The sequence below is a fragment of the Pogona vitticeps genome, chromosome 3 (genome assembly GCF_051106095.1).
Source record: "Pogona vitticeps strain Pit_001003342236 chromosome 3, PviZW2.1, whole genome shotgun sequence".
Classification (NCBI taxonomy): Eukaryota; Metazoa; Chordata; class Lepidosauria; order Squamata; family Agamidae; genus Pogona; species Pogona vitticeps.
In genome coordinates, this window is record NC_135785.1 from 30144545 (window position 1) to 30162936 (window position 18392).

At 39.5% G+C, this 18392-nt stretch overlaps 2 long non-coding RNA genes across 2 annotated transcripts in view; both read right to left on the reverse strand.

Annotated features, from left to right (window-relative positions):
- The window catches only part of LOC110073033 (uncharacterized), a 57896-nt gene extending 40737 nt beyond the window's left edge, over window positions 1–17159 (reverse strand). Inside the window, exon 1 of the long non-coding RNA XR_012085731.2 lies at window positions 16909–17159. This is a non-coding gene — a long non-coding RNA (uncharacterized LOC110073033). The remainder of the gene's footprint in view (window positions 1–16908) is intronic.
- LOC144587805 (uncharacterized) overlaps window positions 1–18392 on the reverse strand; it is a 476988-nt gene that overhangs the window by 311754 nt on the left and 146842 nt on the right. The gene's annotated exons all lie outside the window — the stretch shown is intronic.

The window sequence follows — 18392 nt, forward strand, 5'->3', positions numbered from 1 at the left end:
GACTTCTTGAAGGATTTACTCAGCTGCAAAAAAATGAATCAACTCCAGCCATGTAAATGCTACTATTGTATCATTGCCTATCCTGACATAACAACCTAGCTGTTATTTAATTACATTTTGCCCGATCAGTAAATAAAAGTTAAATGCCCTTTCCTCTGAATATCAAGAGGCATGTACATAACTGCTTGAATAAAATGTCATTTCCAATTTATTTTCATATAATAGGGTTGCAGTGTCCAATTTGTAGGCTCAGTGCACAACTGCAATAAGGTCAGAACCTGAAAAATTGTGATCGTATTAGCGCTGCTTCCATACGACCTTGTAAAAACGTCTTTTAGCTCAACACATGCTCTATCATGCAAGAAGAATAGCTTGCCAAATGATTCAACTCAATTGAAGTTTCTGTAAAAATAATTCACTGGTGACTCCTGAGATGTTAACAATCTTTTTCTCTTCCAGTCTTCCTTTGTGTTTGTTTTTTAAAAGTTAGAAGTGTGTTTGGCTTTCACAATGATTTAAAAAAAATACACACTGAAAAGTTTTATCTCTCAATGGAATTTTGAGAGCCATAGTACAAGTATCTGCTGTAACTAAATAACCACAAAAATAAGGAATAGCTGCTCAAAAATGCAGTCTTTGAAAAAACAACCCTATAATTCAGAAATGTATGTACTGGTAAATTTTATTGTAGACTTTTTTAAAAAAATGTATTAAAATTTGAGCAGCAACTTAGATACAAATAAACTGGTTGGGTTATGAGTCTGAACATAAAGTAATGGCTACCAACATGGAGCTAAGACCATTGAAGGCTCTTTACTTTGGTGCACTTAACACAGCTAGTTTTGCTGGATTTTGGCTGAAGTGTAAGGTAATTTATGTGTGAACATCTCTATAAAGCATGGCTATAATTCTGGGCTGTTTCATCTGAATCCAAACTTCAAATTTCTATCCAGCTCTAACATTTGCACAGTAGCCTAGATAAGTTGTTTTCTGAAATTCTAATCTCTCACACACATTTTTGTTAGCCCAAAATGTTGCTCTGAACACCTCGTAGGAATGACATATACCGATATGTAGAATGTCTGTGGGCAATGGTGGCTCATAGAATTTTAAAATTTAGATGTACCACCTCTTGTGAAGTCAAGGATTCACTGCCATAACGTGCTTTGAGTGAAACAGAATCTGAAGGTGAGGAATTGTGCCAACAATGGTCCATCAGAAAGTTGATTTCTCAATAAGTTGTTATCTGGAAGTTGAGTCATGGCAACTGGACTTCTTTCTTATTAGGTTGAAACATTTTGCTACTCATGCAAGTAGCTTCTTCAATCTGAGGAGAGTTAGTAGAAGACCCCTGATATGTCCACCACGTTGGTTTCACTTCCCCCTGGTCTGAATAGGCTCGCTCAGCAAAATGTTTCAACCTAACAAGAAAGAAGGCCAGTTGCCATGCCTCAACTTCCAGAAAACCTCACCTGGATGACTGAAAATCTTCACAGATAAATAAGCTGTTATGTGCTGTGGTCTTCTCTATCCATCTGAGCACAACTCATTGTGTCGGTTTTCTGCATATTTCCATATGGTTTGGTCTCTACATATGGTAAAGTCTATCTCCTCCTTGTGTTTCCTCACTACATTTTAAATTAGTAAAGAATGCCTTCTTAATGTGCAACATGTTTGAATGGCAGGTTAATGTGAGATGATACCTTGATTTTGATGGTTGTTCCACCATTTTGAAACCCTCTCTCTCTTTGGAGTTTAATCAAAACCTATGTCACATTTTCAGCAACTTGGTGTAAGGCTTTTCTTTGGGGACAATGACTCAGCAACAGAAGCTGAGACATTAAGGGATTATTGTGACTGGTTTATTTTGTATCTTTTAATTAATATAGTTCCTTCTCAGATAGCAGTTGCTGCCTACCAGCCTGTGCCTTTCAGTGAATTGGTACTGTGTAAACAAGGTAATTGTTTCTATATAATATATTACTTTGTATATTTATGCAGAAATATATTCATTTGTATATTTTTAAAAATGATTAGAGATTGATTGAGATTAAAAACTCAAACAGTTAAGCATGCTCAGTGATCTCCAGGAACCGTTTAAAGAGCTGACAATCAATGGTGAGAATGGGAGGGATAAATACTTGTTCTGCTTGATCTGCTTGGCTAAGGGACATATAAACTGTCTGAATAGCTCAATGAGTTAGCTATCTGGCTGTGGAGCCAGAGGTTGGAAGTTCAATTCCCCACTGTGCATCTCTGGAACAGCCAGCTTGTGTAGCCTTTGGCAATGTGCACAGACCCAGAGTGCTCCAGCCCAAGAAGAAGGGAATGGTAAACCACTTCTGAATATTCTCTACATAGAAAACTCTTGAAAGGGTCTCCATAAGTCAGAATTGAGCTGATGGCAACAATCATTATAATTGAGGGAGGCATACATCATGAGGTTAAGACTGCCTCCCATACTATAGCTTGTTATTCGAAGATGGTTAAATGGGGAACAACAGACCCCCCCCATCCCAGTTTCTCTAATACAGTATGTACACATATATTTATTTACATAAGGTTCAAGGTGGCTTACAGAACAAAAATGGAAGGTAAAAAAAAAGTATAGTAAGTGCAACATCTCTCTCTCTCTCACACACACACACACACACACACACACACACACACACACACACAATGACAACATCAGCCAGAAGCTTCATGAAAGAGATGTTTTTCACTCCTTTTGAAACACCATCTTTTGTGTCAGGTAAGGGAAATGGTGGTCTACTGTTAAAGCCATCATTATCTAAATTTGCCCCAAAGATGATCTAGATGAAGAGAGGGCAACAGTAGCCTCCAGATCTTGTTGGACAGCAACACTCCCCAGTACTAAGCAACATGATTAATTGATTTATTTTGTTTATACACCACCTTTCTCCCCCACAGGAGTCTCACTCGTGACAGACCATGAGAGGCTTAGAATAAAACCATCTGGAGATCACAGTTGTCCACCAACGGTATAGGCAGTAAAGCTTCTGGACTAGACCTCAGTTAATGAGTCAGCACAAACAGGGGAAATAATCCTTAAAATATGAAATCCACAGGTCATGCAAGCTTTTAAAGCTGAGCAGGAAGTTCACAGTCCTGCATCTCCTATCAACTCCAGCAAACATATAAATGGTCCTAGATTATGGGTTTTATATGTAAGTATCTGAAGGGTTTTATCATGTTCCTTAGCCTGCTGGGACAAAATCAGATAAATTTGCATCCTATCTGCATTTCCCTAACACTAAGAAGTGTTCAGCAGCATTTATGCAGAAACTTCAGTGTCATCTTCAAAGTTATAGACAAGGATAGGTATAGAATACTGCACTGAAAGTTTCAGAAACATGGATTAGTGCAGCAAAGGCTGTCTTGTCTAGAAAAAGGAAAATCTTCTCAATATACAAAGATGGGAAAACCTGCCCTTAGTGGTATAGCTAATGTGCTGCTTATAGTAAAGCACCAAGCTCCAGAATATTTCCATAGTTTTTCATCTGACCACATACAAGAGATCCATCGTTCATAGCCACACTGATTATCTTCAGATCAGATCATGTCATTCTCTAACCATCATTTTTGCTGCCTTCTCTAGAATAATTTTAATCCCCTTTTCCTTTTTCACTTGATGGCAGTTTCCAAGTACTGTACAGTCTTGAGACAGATATTAAGGCCATAGCAACTCTTGAATACCTCAGTAAAGATATGTAAAAATAGAGAAACATGGTTTTTGGTTTGGGTATGTGTGGTTTCCCTCCACGCATGCACTGTTCATCCCAGCTGGAGCAAATGTCACGAAGATATAAAATGACACCTTTTTCTTCGCACTTCACCCCTTCTGAAACCTCACCAAGCCACATACATTGCTGAGACAGGTATAGCTATAAACCTAAACCACATTAATATCAATGACCAGTAACTAAAACAACAGGACTTTCATCACCTTTCCCTCCATACAATCTAAAATCTACCTATAAAAATATGTACTACCAAAAATTTCTACAGTAGGTTTCTAAACACTGCAGAACAAAATTTGAGCACATATGGGGGGGATTCATATGAATCTAGTTTGGCTTTCAATGTTCTGTGTACAGACTGAACAGAAAAGGAGATTAAATTCACTCCTGTTTGACACTTTTGCCTATAGGAAACCATTCTGTCTCTCCCTAGTCTGTCCTAACAGTGACTTCTTGTACACAACACAGGTTGCACATCAGGACAATCAAGTACTGAGGCATATCCATTTTTTTTTTGGAAAATAAAGCAAAAACAAAAATATAGTTTCTCATGATCCACACTGTCAGCTTTGCTGTAGAATATAAAGCATAGAGAGATCCTCTTCTGAATTTTGTTGTTGTTCCCCAAGAGCTCAAAAATATTTGCAATATGATCTCAAATGTGTCTTCTTTTTTGTAACCCAGCTTGAAGAGGCATTTCTTCTTCCATATAGGAGCATTGAGCCTTTCTTGCAACACTTTGAGAAACACTTTGCTTGCATGGGAAATTAAAGCAATGTTCCTATCATGACTGCATTTTTGGCATCTCCTATATTGGAGATTGTAATGTACATTGAACTTTGTGGGCCATTATTTTGTATTCTACATTTGTTGGCACATTCTTGTTAGGATTTTGACAGATTCAGTCTCTGTGGCTTGAAATAGTTCCCATCTACTCTTTGTTATTTCTTTCTTTCTAGTGCTTTCAGACCATCTTCCACTTCACTTTCTAGAACTGCAGGTTTTTCATCATGGGATTCCTCTTCAAAGGAGTTTGTCACTTTTATCTCTTCTGTATAGACCTTGAGTTTACTGCTTCCACCTTCTATTTATTTACCCCTGATCAGATAGTGTGCTTCCCTGTTGGTCATTCAGCATTCCTAATCTAGGCTGAAATTTCCCTTTCAATTTATGGATCATCTGGAAGAGATAGCTCTCCCCCCCCCTTTTTTTTAATTCTCTTCTATTTCTTTCTATCTACTTGACAGTAACTACATTCAAGGTTCTGACCCTATTTTGGCCACCTTTTACTTTTGCTTCTTGCCCGTCTTGTACAATTTTGAGTCTTTTTTTTTTCCTTCATCCATCCAGGTTTTTCATTTCTTTCTACTAGATGAATTGTCTTTTTGTATTCTTCCCTAATAATAGCGCTGGTTTCAGTCCACAGTTCCTCTGGTTCACCGTCAATTGAACTTAGTAATGCTAACCTCATGATACACATGCACAAAATGAACGGCTCCCCATTCTCAACAAGTTTAATTGAGATAAGTGGGACTTGGAGTGAGATAACTTTGAAAAAGATGCTAAAGATCACAGCCTAAGTCACCCATTTGGCCTGGTGAAAGTCAGTCTTGTTCAGCCACAATTCCCTAAGCCCTGAATCTAGGAATAGTCATATAATCTACTTTTAAAGGCTTTTTGAGGATGGCTGGGATAAGGATCATAAAACATTTCCAGTGTCAAGCAGCTCTATAAAATGGATAATAAAATATTCCTTCTTACATGATTTGTTTCTCCAAGTCTCTTGTCAGTGTATGATATTGCATAGATTTTATAAGGATTCAGAGCCAGCACATACTTTAGTGTATGAGGAAATCTTGGACAGGCCTTGTTTTCCACATAAATAGAATCAAACAGATCTTTCATAGTCAACATATTCTTACTGGTAAGATTAGAGCCATCTTTAGGATGGCTCTAATCTTACCATTCAATAATTACATTCAATAATTAGGCCATTTTAAAGCATATATGATGCTTGAAACCTTTACTTTAGCTCAGGGGTCTCAAACATGCAGCCCGGGGACAATTTGCGGCCCCCCAGATAATAGTTTGTGGCCCTCGCCTTGCCTGTCCCCCCAAAGCGCCCACACATCCTCTGCTGTCAAGAGTAAAAAAAAGCCTCGCCTCGCTCGGCGGCTGTCTCCCAAGACAGCGCCTCTTGCACCCTCCATCCAGAACTGCAGCCTGCTAGCCGGCCCACCTGTCTGTCGGCTAAGGAAACTCCTGGGCGGCTTCCTCGGGCTCTTGCTCCGCTTGGCGGAAAATCTGATGTGGCCCAGACTCTGTCTCTGCTTTAGCTCATTCACACAAATCCTTCAATATTATTTCATATGAAGAGTACATGACCTATTACGCATAAATAACTTTTGCTTGTCAGTCAGTGCATATGCCTGCATGTAAGTATATGCTTCCACATACGGTATTTCTTTGGAATTATCTCAGTAAAAGGAACTCAGCTTCTGACTATTCTAAATAAACAACCACCTTACAGCAGCATTTAACAATGCATCAAAACTTAGGGAATATTGGTAGGGTTTTTTTTTAAATGTAGCATTAAGATTTCAATTGAAAATGAAAAAGGCCAAACAGTCATAGAAAATGTACTTGTTTTTAAATGATTATGAGCATTTCTTTGTGTACAGTTTTTTCAAAGTACAGTGGGATCACTAGTTGCATGAAATAAATAGATGTGAACTAACTTGTAATAATAAGTGCATTATGGAAAACAATCCACCAGATTAAACAGCTAATCATAAATACATGTGCTGTACATAGAAATCACTTTGTACCTCGTTAAGTTTCTCATATTTCAAAAATTCACCAATTTGATTTTAAATGCTTTAAAGAGATCAGACACTTTGGTTTAAGAAGATAGTTATGTTAATTTTTATATTCTCATATATCAGGAACATCATGTAAGCATTTTCATTGCTATCTTAACTTAAATTTAATAGCTTAGTGAGAGGAACTTATCAGAAGTAAAAAGGAAATATAAAGAATATCCTTTGTGGGGTATTCTTCGGCAAAAAGCACCCATATAAGAGATCATATGTGAAAGTTGCATGTGTATATACTGTATTTCATGAAAATCAAAGTGGACTAAATTGATGTATTTGCTCTCATATATACACACCTGCCAGTTCTGATTTGCACAAAAGCAAATATGTTTTTCCTTAAATGTTAGTGGCAGGAGGTCTTCTTTCTTTTAATGAACGCTTTAATAAAATCCACAAAAAAATTTATTTAGATTCTCACAATAGTTAATCCAGTTAAATGCAGTGTAGGGGAAGTAGTGTAATATGAAAATAATAAAAATAATATAGATCAATGGGATGTTAACTACAAATTCTGTATTGAGATTTTTTCCCCTCTTTTTTAAATACTCGTAAGTCATGAGGCATTTAGCTTGCTTGAAACCGTATTGTGGGAATTAGCAAATCCTCAATTACTTTTCTGTGGATTTTTCTGGACAAATCATTCATTGTTGTCATGGGCTGCCCTCTCATATATCAGCATAAGTTGGACTGGGTGATCCATAGGGTCCCTTCCAGCTCTGCAGTTCTAAGATGGTGATGATTATGACTATGATTAAAACAGGACTTTTAGGTACACATAAAATCTTCCACTGATATGCGTAAGGCACCCTTTTTCCTATTCACTTCAATAGATCACTGTTCCATCTTTTTTATCTTCAGAATTACAGCACCACCCTGAGTCTAAGGAAACAGGGCAGGCTGAAGAGCAAACAGAATAAATGCTTGATCTGAAAGTCTATTAAGATGAAATACTTTTAATGGAACTGAATTAACCTCACTGAAATAAACTCTGTTGTGGTTTTAGATTCTGTTTTTTTTTTTTGTTTTTTTTTTTTTTTAAACTGCTTATGTAGGACTTGAAAACCTTCTGGATTTCTTAATGTATTTTAATGCAGAAGTAGGAAATAAATGTATTTATTTATTTATTTTCTTGATTAGTAATCATCCTGTTCCTTCACTATAGATTTCCGTTGCTCCTGTTTTAGAAACATATATGGTGTCTGCTTGGGTTGAGTGGTTCTATCTAGAGCAACGGAGCTATAACTAGATATTTTTGCGATTGGATTCATTCCCATCGCCCATATCCATATTCTTGTTTTTTTACTTCTTGACTATAAACATTGTTTCCTTACTTAAAGCCAGCAGAGAATTGCACATGTGTATGAGTATGTGCTAAGATGGTGCCCAGCGTAGTTCATTTAATGATCAATTGCAGCCGCCCAGAGTAGACCATGTCTAGATGGGCGGCATATAAATAAATAAATAAATAAATAAATAAATAAATAAATAAATAAATAAATAAATAAATAAATAAATAAATAAATAAATAAATAAATAAATAAATAAATAAATAATAGAAAAGGTGTCATGGGGGGGAGAAGAACCTGCAAAGCTTGGGTTTTCTGTTTGCAAGCAGGTTTTGCAGTAGTTCGGGTGGAAAGTTTGCTCCACTTACACTTAACAAATATAACTTGAAATGCTGCCTGTCCTTTCCATGTTGATCTTTTACCCATCTCTGCGAGACAAAACTTGGTCCCAGTGTATCACAGGGCAGGAAAAAGACAGTGTGACAAAGGGACGAAGGAAAGAAACAGGCAGAAATAGTTGCACCGGCTGAACTACGGAGATTTGCAGAATCCCTGAGTTGCAGACGGATGATTCTACCTCCTTTCCTAGTTGGTATAATTTATACCATAATGAAATGAATTGGGTGTTTTCATTGCAGAATGTATAGCCTAAGACAGGGAGATTGTGTACCACTCAGACGAGCACTTTCTGGCTCCATGCTTTCAAGCAAGCTGTTGTGTAAACTGGCCTAAGTTACCTGTGGCGCCTTGGGTGAGGAAAGCACTTACTCCATTGTTAGTCCTGAAAGAACGGTGTATCCCTTATTTCTCTTTCAAATTTTGGGTGGGGAGAGATTAGAAGACACGTTGCTCAGAGAAAAGCAGTTCAGTCTCCCCGGAGACAGAACACCCCTTGAAGTCACATGAAACACTGCTTTCAGGTTAAGGGAAACAGACAATTAGAGCTTTTGAATTTATTTTAGGATAAACTAATAATAAGGGTGTTGGAAAAGCTCTATGGGACATTGCAAAACTTATATCTGTACAATCAGTGATTGTCAATGAGGTGCTGAGAAACTAGTTCATCAAATCAGACCATTAAATGGTGTCACACACAGCTGCGCAACATGTTGTCGTTGCTTCTTTGTAAATCCTCAGAGATTTACAGCCCCATACACTAGAGCAACAGTATCTAATATTTATATTCTTTCATTATTTTGTTTTCCTTGGAACAAAACCCACAGATTTACATAAAATCCAGCATGGTGTGTTAGAAATAACAGTGCTTGCATGCAGGATTTACAGTCATACACAAAAGCATAGTGCTGCAGAAATACAGGCAGCTGCACAGTGTGCATTTAAAATATTTTATTCACTCACTGCACATATTAGGAAGGATTTCATACTGTCTGCTTCAGATCTGATAAAGGCAACAACAAATGGATTTTTAAAATATCCTAAAAACAAAGGAACATATAGAAACTCACTTTGTAAGCTATCACCTTCCCACTTTCCCAAAAGATTTTGCATAGCATTTGATATTTGATGCAGACACTGCTATACCAATGTCCTCTCTTTTCACTTTTTTAAAGAAAAGCAATGTTTCTAGCCCTCATAGTTAATGGCATGCTGTTTTGGTGATTACCCAAGCTATATTTTCCTCTTATACCCACACCCCATATATAATAGCTTATATATTATGATTATGTTTTTTCTTTTAGATACTTCTTTTGTCCCCAAAAGCCAAAATTCTACATGCACCAATAACATAATTGTTCAGTAATATTTTTAGAAATGTACAGTATATTTATTTACAAATAGACAAATTATGAACTTTCTGTATCATTTTTATCATGTAAATCATAGAATAGTCATTTGGAGAACATAACAATTAGCACCTCTGGTTATAAAGCATTTCAGGCAATTATATACAGTTGCAGTTCACTTCAAGATAGTTTGAATAAGAATCTTACAATATTCTAAATTTCTTGTGTACAATTAACATTTCTTTTATACATACAGTAAATGTGTATGTATGTGTGTGTGTTTATGTGTGTGTGTATGTTTGCATGCACACATGCATGCATGCACACACATATATATTAATATATATTAATTACACACACACACGCACACACACACACAAAATAATGTAGCAACTGTTAACATCTATAAAAATACATAATGATGGATACTCCAAAGAATCTGGCTAATCTAACCATGTTGGGCGTGTTTGCTTGTAAACAGGCAATTATAGATTTTTATTCCCTTACTTTCTGGTACTGTGTGCATTTCACTGTGGAGTTGTTTATGAACCTCCTGGACCCTTGACAAAAGGTATTACTTTCAAGAAGAAATGGATGATACATGTTCAATACCCAATATATATAGTTGTTCAAAGGAAATATTTAATGCTTATGCCCCTCATTGACTTAGTTTTCTAATTTTCCTACATAACCAGTTTTATTTCCCACACCATGATACATTTTAGTTCCACAACATAGTAAATACATAAAGAAACATTAAATGGCTTTGATCCAACTTTGAAATGTTTGAACTCATGGATATTAATGGGCTGAAGAAAGCCAGCTTCTGTGTTGGATAGTGATCACTTAATATCACCCAAGTGATTTTTTTAAAAAAAGTATTAATTGCCCCAAAAGTATTATTTTAGAGGCTTAGAAACCTTTATGTTCCAATATGACTTTGATTTAAAGAAATTAATATGTAGATATCAATAAAGCAATAGCCTTAAAAAGGCCTGGCTTTATCAATAACACTATGAAAAAGTTATATGAGAAAGGAAAGAAACACTCCAGATGGCTGCCAGATAGATTTCAGTGCTTTCTGAATCTACACACACAGAGACAGAGAGAGAGAGAGAGAGACAGACACACTGTATGTTTATTCCTTCTCCTTAGCATTTGGTAGAGTGGGGTGTGAATATGACTTTTGATACAATACACAAAATATTCTGACTATTTTGTTTTGAAAAAATATTGTTGACATCAAGGGGAATTTTTCAATAACAATGATTAACTGGGTTCTGTAGGAGAAACCAATACCCCATGCAATATTTTAGAATGCATTCTGAAATGAAGAACACTGTTTGATTTCATGATATGCAAAAGATCCTGCTTTAAACATTTCTGGTATCTAAAATGCTTTGATTTTGAAAATTCTTTATTAAACACTTCTTATCTAAGAAAAATAAGTGAATTTATAGGAATTCATATACTCTGCAGATTATACAATGATCTAACATAATTGGCTGGTTTTTACTTTAAATTTCATAGCCTTAAGTCTGATAGGAACTCTGTTAATGTGTAACATAATCAACAACTGAAATATTAAAGAAACTTAGTAAAGAGTTCTGAATGTGTGTTTATGCTGTTAGTTATCTGGGCCATTATGAAAGGTCTTCTCCAACCTTAAAAACGCTAAGGTTGCAATGCTAAACATTCTTGCTAGTCCACAAGTTCCATGGACTCAGAGAGAATTGTCTCTGAGTAAAGAGGGAGGGAAGGGTAAACCACTGAGTATTCTCTACTTAAGAAAACTCTGGAAAGAGTTGCCAGAAGTCAGAACTGGCTTGACAGCACACAGTTTTTAATGATGCTCTGGAAAAGCATGCATCTTTGTAAATACAGAAGCAGTTGTGTTTATTTTGATAAAGTTCTACTTTAAAGTTGACTAGAAAACAAGGAAATATTGTAGTGTAATTTTAGTAGTTTTTATCTTGGAGTCTCTTTCACAGACTTTCTAGGATCTCAATACATCTACGTATTTTCAAATGTATGCATGCTGAAAAATAATTGGTGAAATAAGTCCCTCTTTTAATAATGAAGATGATATCTACACTTCTGAGATCATTTTACAGGCACTGATAATTTAAGGTCTGATCCTGCCCCAATAAAGCAGCAGAAATGTTCCACCTGACAATGGGAAACAAAATGGATGAATGGAAACCACCACCAGCAGCAGCAGCATATTCAGGCCATGAAAACATATCCTGCCTCTTTCTGCTAAAATTAGCCCATTTAAACAAGTCGGTGAACTTGGGAGTACATAGAGTTAAAATTAGGAAGTCCCTTCCGGGTCCACACTAACACACCGTCATAGAGCCAGCAGTTTTGGCTTGAACGCCTTGCAGCCAGGAATAATTCGACTATTTAAGGTGGTGGCGGTGATCGGGGGGAGGAGGGGACTCATTATACGAGGAAAAGTGTGAATCCAGAACACCGTTGTATTCACACATTTTGCACCTCGCAGTTGCGTGACCATAATGCCAGAACATTTACGTGATGCATTAGCATCAGGTTTGAGAGGTAAACAGTGGAATTCACAAACGCGAGTGGTTTGCGCTCAAGAAATGTCCACTGCAGTGGCTCGTCCCACAGACTGGCTTGTGCAACGAAGAAAAAAAAAGGAAGTAGGCGTAGCTAATAAACAGGAAGATGGTATGGACTCTGCCAATAAACAACAAGACCTCGCGCCCCAATCCTTGTTCCGGTGCAGGAAAGAAAACCCTGTTGAACTCAAAAAAAAGAACAGGTGGGGGATCTGCAAGGTCCGTGGAGGACTCAGTAGGAAACTTGGTATCAATGTTGTGGAGAGGAATGACTCTATTTCGTGTGAGACCATCTTTTCTTCTCCCCACCCTAAAAACATATATATAGGTATGTCCTCGTTCTGCCTCACAACCCGCATGCTAAAGCAGAGATAACAGCACTAAACGGGACACCGTCATCTAAGCGCAATGTTGTGTCCTCTCTTTTCCCAAACTGAGGATTCCAGACAAGAAATGAGGGAGAGAGAGAAAAAAAATAGAAGCATGATTAATTAACTTAAATGTACTGGAGATACAAAGAGCCGTCTAAAAATGACAGACTGCAGGATGCAGATAGTAAAGAGAGTGTTTACAAACTGCTTTTATGTGATGCCCTGCAATAAAATATGGCTTGAAACAGAAGAGCTGATAGCAATTCTAATTTATTTTCAGTCTCTGCTTCGTTGCAGAATATTGTCAGATGGAGCCTCCTTATAGATGAGAAGATTTTCTGCAAGGACTTTTAAAAAACCTGCCACCTCCATTCTGAAATATGAGATTGCTCCGTCTTTCTCCCACTAGATTAAAATAATTCAGGCTTCCACTTCCCAGTGTATTCACTAAAACTATATTTCTGAAAGTTGGTTGGGTGGCGCTCCACCTCCGATTCAACTGTACGATACAACTCCGGTTTGTTTTAAAAGATACATCTGGGTTTCTTTCAGAGATTTCAGCCTTCGACCTGGAATAAGGAGGCTGGGGAAGAGTCAGACTCGCGCAGGGCGAAAACTGGCTCCTTTCCCACCTTGGAAGCGGTCTGTCGGCCGCTCATAACCCTGGCAGGCTGATCCGACGTCTGGGGCTTGTTGCAAACAGAACCGCGGGCAAGGAGTGGCGTTTAACTCGGGTGATACCCGAACCTTAATCAGGATGGGCTCAATCCACCGGAACCGTCTGCTTCGGGAGCCCTGTTTAAGACCGACGTCAGGGAGACTTCAGCTCCCCTTGATTTCACTCTGCTACCCGGTAGCGCGATTTGGTGAGGGAGCAACGGTGTGCAAACCTCGAGGCACTTCCAAGATACCTAAGCCCCGCTGAACCCAACGGCACTCTTCAGGTTCAACCAGGCTGCCACCGCTGCGAACTTCACCTTTGTTCAAAATCCGACGACTCCCTACTAGGACCGTTGGGTAGATCGAGCTGAATCACTAAGGTTTCGCATTCGGAACTCTGCGGCCAGTTCTTCTTATCCCGTTTGAAACGATTTTTCCAATCCACATACTTGGAGGCATGTTTGCCTGGCTAGCAGCGAAGAAAGAACTCCGAAGACACTCGTCGACTGGATACCTCCGGGGCTCGACCTGTTAAGACAACCCAGACTTCCCTAGGTTCCAGCACCCTGTACGGGGTCTCCCAAATATATGTACTTGGACGTCAGTCCCTTTGATTTCTCACTAGAATTTATTTTCATATAAATGCATTTAGCATCAGGATGCCGATGTTAGATTGTCGTGACCTTCCGTTGTTGTCTCAAACGGGATGACGAGGGGGCAGTAAATGGGGCGTTTTGACACTTTCGTGTGTATGTGTGTGTGTACCTACACTTAGGTATATATGATTGCAGACCTCATTAGAAGGACAGCTACCTTACCAAATCCTGATTTTGCTTAACAGGACGAGGCAAGGCACTGGAGCGCTGCATCTCTAGCATCAGCCTAAATTCACAGTTTCCTATAGTTCTGAATCTTTACATTATCTTGTATGCAAAAAAAAAAAAAAATAAAACCTCTAGTTCTCTATGTGCCTGGTTGGTGGGAGTTTAGAAGCATATGGAAAACTGCAATCGAAGACACCTCGGGAAGTAAATACGTCTGTAAAGCTGAAATCTCTTCTCGGAATATATCTTAGCTGCAGTACAATCATGCTGGTAATTAAACTGGTCCAGAACATTGTGAAGTTATGTTCCATATAGCCCATTAGGTGTCTCTCAGACAAATGTCCCAACCTAGGGAACACAGAAATACGCCACACCCCTTTTTCTTACTTAATAATGGGAATTACGTGGGATCAAGTCCATTCCCACTTATGGCGCCCCTTTATTGCTTTGCAGAGTACTTAGAACTATTTTTTTTATCATTCCTTCTTCTTATCTATATGTTTCTACTTCCAGCAAACAGCAACACCATTTGCGAAATTGTGCACAAATCTGTTTCAGCCAAAGTTTGTAGCTGGGAAAATGACTTCTGCCCTGTTTTGTTTCTTGCATGATAAGTCTTAATGTTGAACGTGAACGTTGTTGAACCTATGCTTCTGGGTACAAGGAGAAACTTTACTGTATGAGCAGAGGAAAAGTATGCAAAATATACTCTTCTCAGTACTGTATACTACTGATGTGGGGGGGGGGGGCAACACTCCTATGGAGAGTGACAGCTTGTCTCAGAAGTTGTCAGTGCTCGGCACGACTTCATTATGTAAGCTTAGAGAAGCTAAAAGAGCAGGGACCAGGTGCAGTTATATGGACATACTCTGCCGTTGTACCCAGTCCTTCCCCTTTAGTTAGTAGGAAGTCTCATATTACATCAAATCAAACCGTGTTATAGGTCGTGTGCTGTAGTGGTTAGAGTCTCAGACTAGGATTCCAGAGAGCTAGGGTCAAGTCCCCATTCGGGTGAAATTCACTGGGTGAGCTTGGGCCAGTCGCCCTCCTTCAGCCTGGCTTACCTCGCAGGGTTGTTTTGAGGGAAAAGTGGGGATGGGGCATCACGGTACTCTGCTTTGACCTCAAAAGAGGAAAAGCGGAATATAAATGCAATTAACAAATCACGATAAACAGGAGTAACAGAACATCAATTCTGTAAAATGGGCTCCTATGGCAGGAGCTACATAGAGATATCAGGATTTAATTACACACACCAGTAAAGTTTGACCGTACTGAGACAAAAGAGAAGGGAGAAGGCCGAATAGTGGCTTGTGTCTCCTTGACTTGAAAGCAAAACAAAAAACAAAAAAAACCCCACGATTCCCATTTTACCGCTTCCGTCAGTCCACGAGCGAGGTAGTATGTGTAGTTTTAGAAACCTTATTTTAAAGGTCTCTTTGTTTAGATCCAGTTTTCTAAAGGAAGCTCTTTTTGAGGAATGCACAAATTAACACTTCCTAGACTTATGAAAGTTAACACCACTTCTTCGCACAACTGTGATCGCAGCACTGCATGGCACGCTTCCTCTGTGCTGGGTTTTCGAAGAACGGAAGCCACCGTGGCCACGGTATTGTTATCACAACTGGTACAGAAAAAATGACAACAACGCCAAAACTTTGGAGACGCGGAAAGTGCCGTGAACTTGAAGGCGCCGCTGCTACTGCGGCTGTTGCTGCCGCCACCGCTTTCAACCCGAGGGAATCTTCTTCTTCTTCTTCTCTCCCTCTCCCTCTCTTTCTCTCTCTCCCTCTTGTGAGTTCCAGGACGCGGCGTGGAGGTGCTGTCGCGACTCCCTTGAACTTTACTCAACTTTGAGACTCTCGAGGGGCGACTATCTTTCTGGCTAATTTCAATGGACTTAACACCGGGCACCACCTAACCTCAGTTGATTTTAGTACCTAATTTATCCAGCCCTCATTTGCAAACTGTCTTCTACCAAGTCGTGTCAACGAAAGGTCAACTCTACACAGCAATTATATTCAGTTTCCTTTCCTTTCCTCTTTTTTCTTTTGTTTTCTTTTTTCTTTTGTCCAGAAGGAATTTAGGAAAAGGGAGAGAAAGGGGGAGGGATTCAAATCAGAGTTTATCTTGAATTCCTGCGAGTTTCAGTCACTCCGAGTTACGGCTGAATACATTGGGCGAATGAAGAAACCATTTCCAGCAGTAATTAAAATTAATGTGACACCATATCCCCGGAATGTATTGAAATGCACTAGGTGCAGATTTAATTTACAGTATTGTATTTTATGTAATTTAATTTCCAGGTTATCAACGTTATGTTAGGCGAACGTTTCAATTTCTAACAGTACCATTACAATGCTGGTGTGTTGTGGAAAGACTGCCCTAAGTGCAGTCCTCCCACAATTTGTAACGTCATGGTCTGGTGCTAGTTGTAAATATCAAACCGAGACAAAACACGGCCTCTCGCTTCCCCCCCCCCCCGAAGTAGTGGAGAAGAAAAGACAATATAGCAGCAACAGCAGCAGCAACGAAAGTTTGCTGGGCAGATTCCGTGTATCATGCCATAAAGTCTGACCGATCCAACAAATAGTGGATCCTGAAGAGATTTCGGACGCCACTATAGTTTATCTCGATGCTGCTTGATGTGAACCTACTTGGGCTGGGCCACTGTGCTCGAAAACAAAAACAAACACACACACATTTCTGCAAGTCGTGCGCGCAGCACGCACGCACGCACGCACACAGAGAGAGACCGCCATAGTACTTCTATTTTGCAAGGGAGCAACGCATCACTTACCAAAGCTGGAGGGAAGATTGTCTGCACAGGCTGCCAGTACAGGCTTGAGAACTGAGTAACTGCAAGAAAAGTTGGGAAGAGGTGTGTGCGTGTGTGCTTTATTTCCCCCTTCCTTTTTTAAAAAAGGAAGCCACAGGGAAGTAACAGCACAGCGCTCTCTTGCTCTTTCTGGCTGCCACCACCGAAACAAAGATCTGGGAGTTTAGAGAGCCAGACCATCTATACACACAGAGAGAGGGAGAGAGAGAGAGGGAGAGGGAGAGGGGCAAAGACGGGGGAGATTATATTTAGGGCCAAATCTCAGTTCCACATTTCCCTCGAGCTAACTGGAAGAATTAAGGCTCCGGAGGTAAGAGACAGAGAGGGGAGGGCGCGGGGAATCCGGTCCCCTGACAATAACTACTGTTTTGTAAACAAAGCCGTTTGCCGACAACGCTCCATGGTGGCGGGGTGTGTTTCGGGAGGAGGGGGAAGCAGTCGTGTTTTGGGGAAGGAAAGGAACGCATGTGTTAAAAAAAGCTAGATACGTAAAATCAAAAGTGAATGTCGAGGCAACGAAAGAGATGCCTCGTTGTATAGCTCGTTCTCGCTCCCTCGCTCTGGTGGTGTAGGGATAGAGAGAAGCAGATAGATGTACCTGTTGCCGTGGCTTTTTTGAGGGGGGGGGAATGCCTTTAATAAAAGCGACTTTAAATAACTTCCTTCTGGAAGAGGAAACTGAGAGGGGGCTGTACAGATTAACAGGTTCCATGCACCATGCAAATAGGGAACAGTGTCTAAAACGTGCACGGATCGCAATAATAATAATAGAGAAAGTAGGGGAAGATGATCAACAGTTGTGACGTTGGAGGTTTTTCCACCGCCGTTTCGAAGGAAAAGAACCCATCTGTTTACATAAAGAATGACCGGTCACGTGAATAAGGTGTGTCCCTGCGCACGCGCGCGTCTCTCGGCTTCAATCCTCTTTTTAAAAGTCCCTTCGACAGCAGAGCTATAAATATGCCCTATGGACGTTAGATTGTAGGGCTATAATAAGCTTACGTTTAGGCTTTTGATGAGTATATATTTTTTAAAAAATCCTTATTTAAATTCTTATGGTAAAAAAAAATCTGCGGAAAAGATCTTCCAAATCAAACTCGAACTCACTCCTATTTCTGTTTACAGGTTAAGACTGATTTATTTTCCAGCGCAAGGTGCGTGCTTGGATACTGTGGTGCCGACCTTTTACGCCAATTATCAGAAGGATATTTGTTTATATTATTATTTAAGAATTAAATGCATCGCTTGCTAAAAGTGCAGGACGTTGGGGGTGCCCACAATGAAGTGGGTACCTTGCCCCGTGACCATTTTACGTGATCATCTTCGAACCACGCAACTGGAAGAGACCCTCTGGATCATCGAGTCCAGCTCCTCTGAAGGAGGCCCAGTGCGGAATCGAACTCGCAACCTCTGGCTCGGCAACCAGATCCCTAAACCACTGAGCA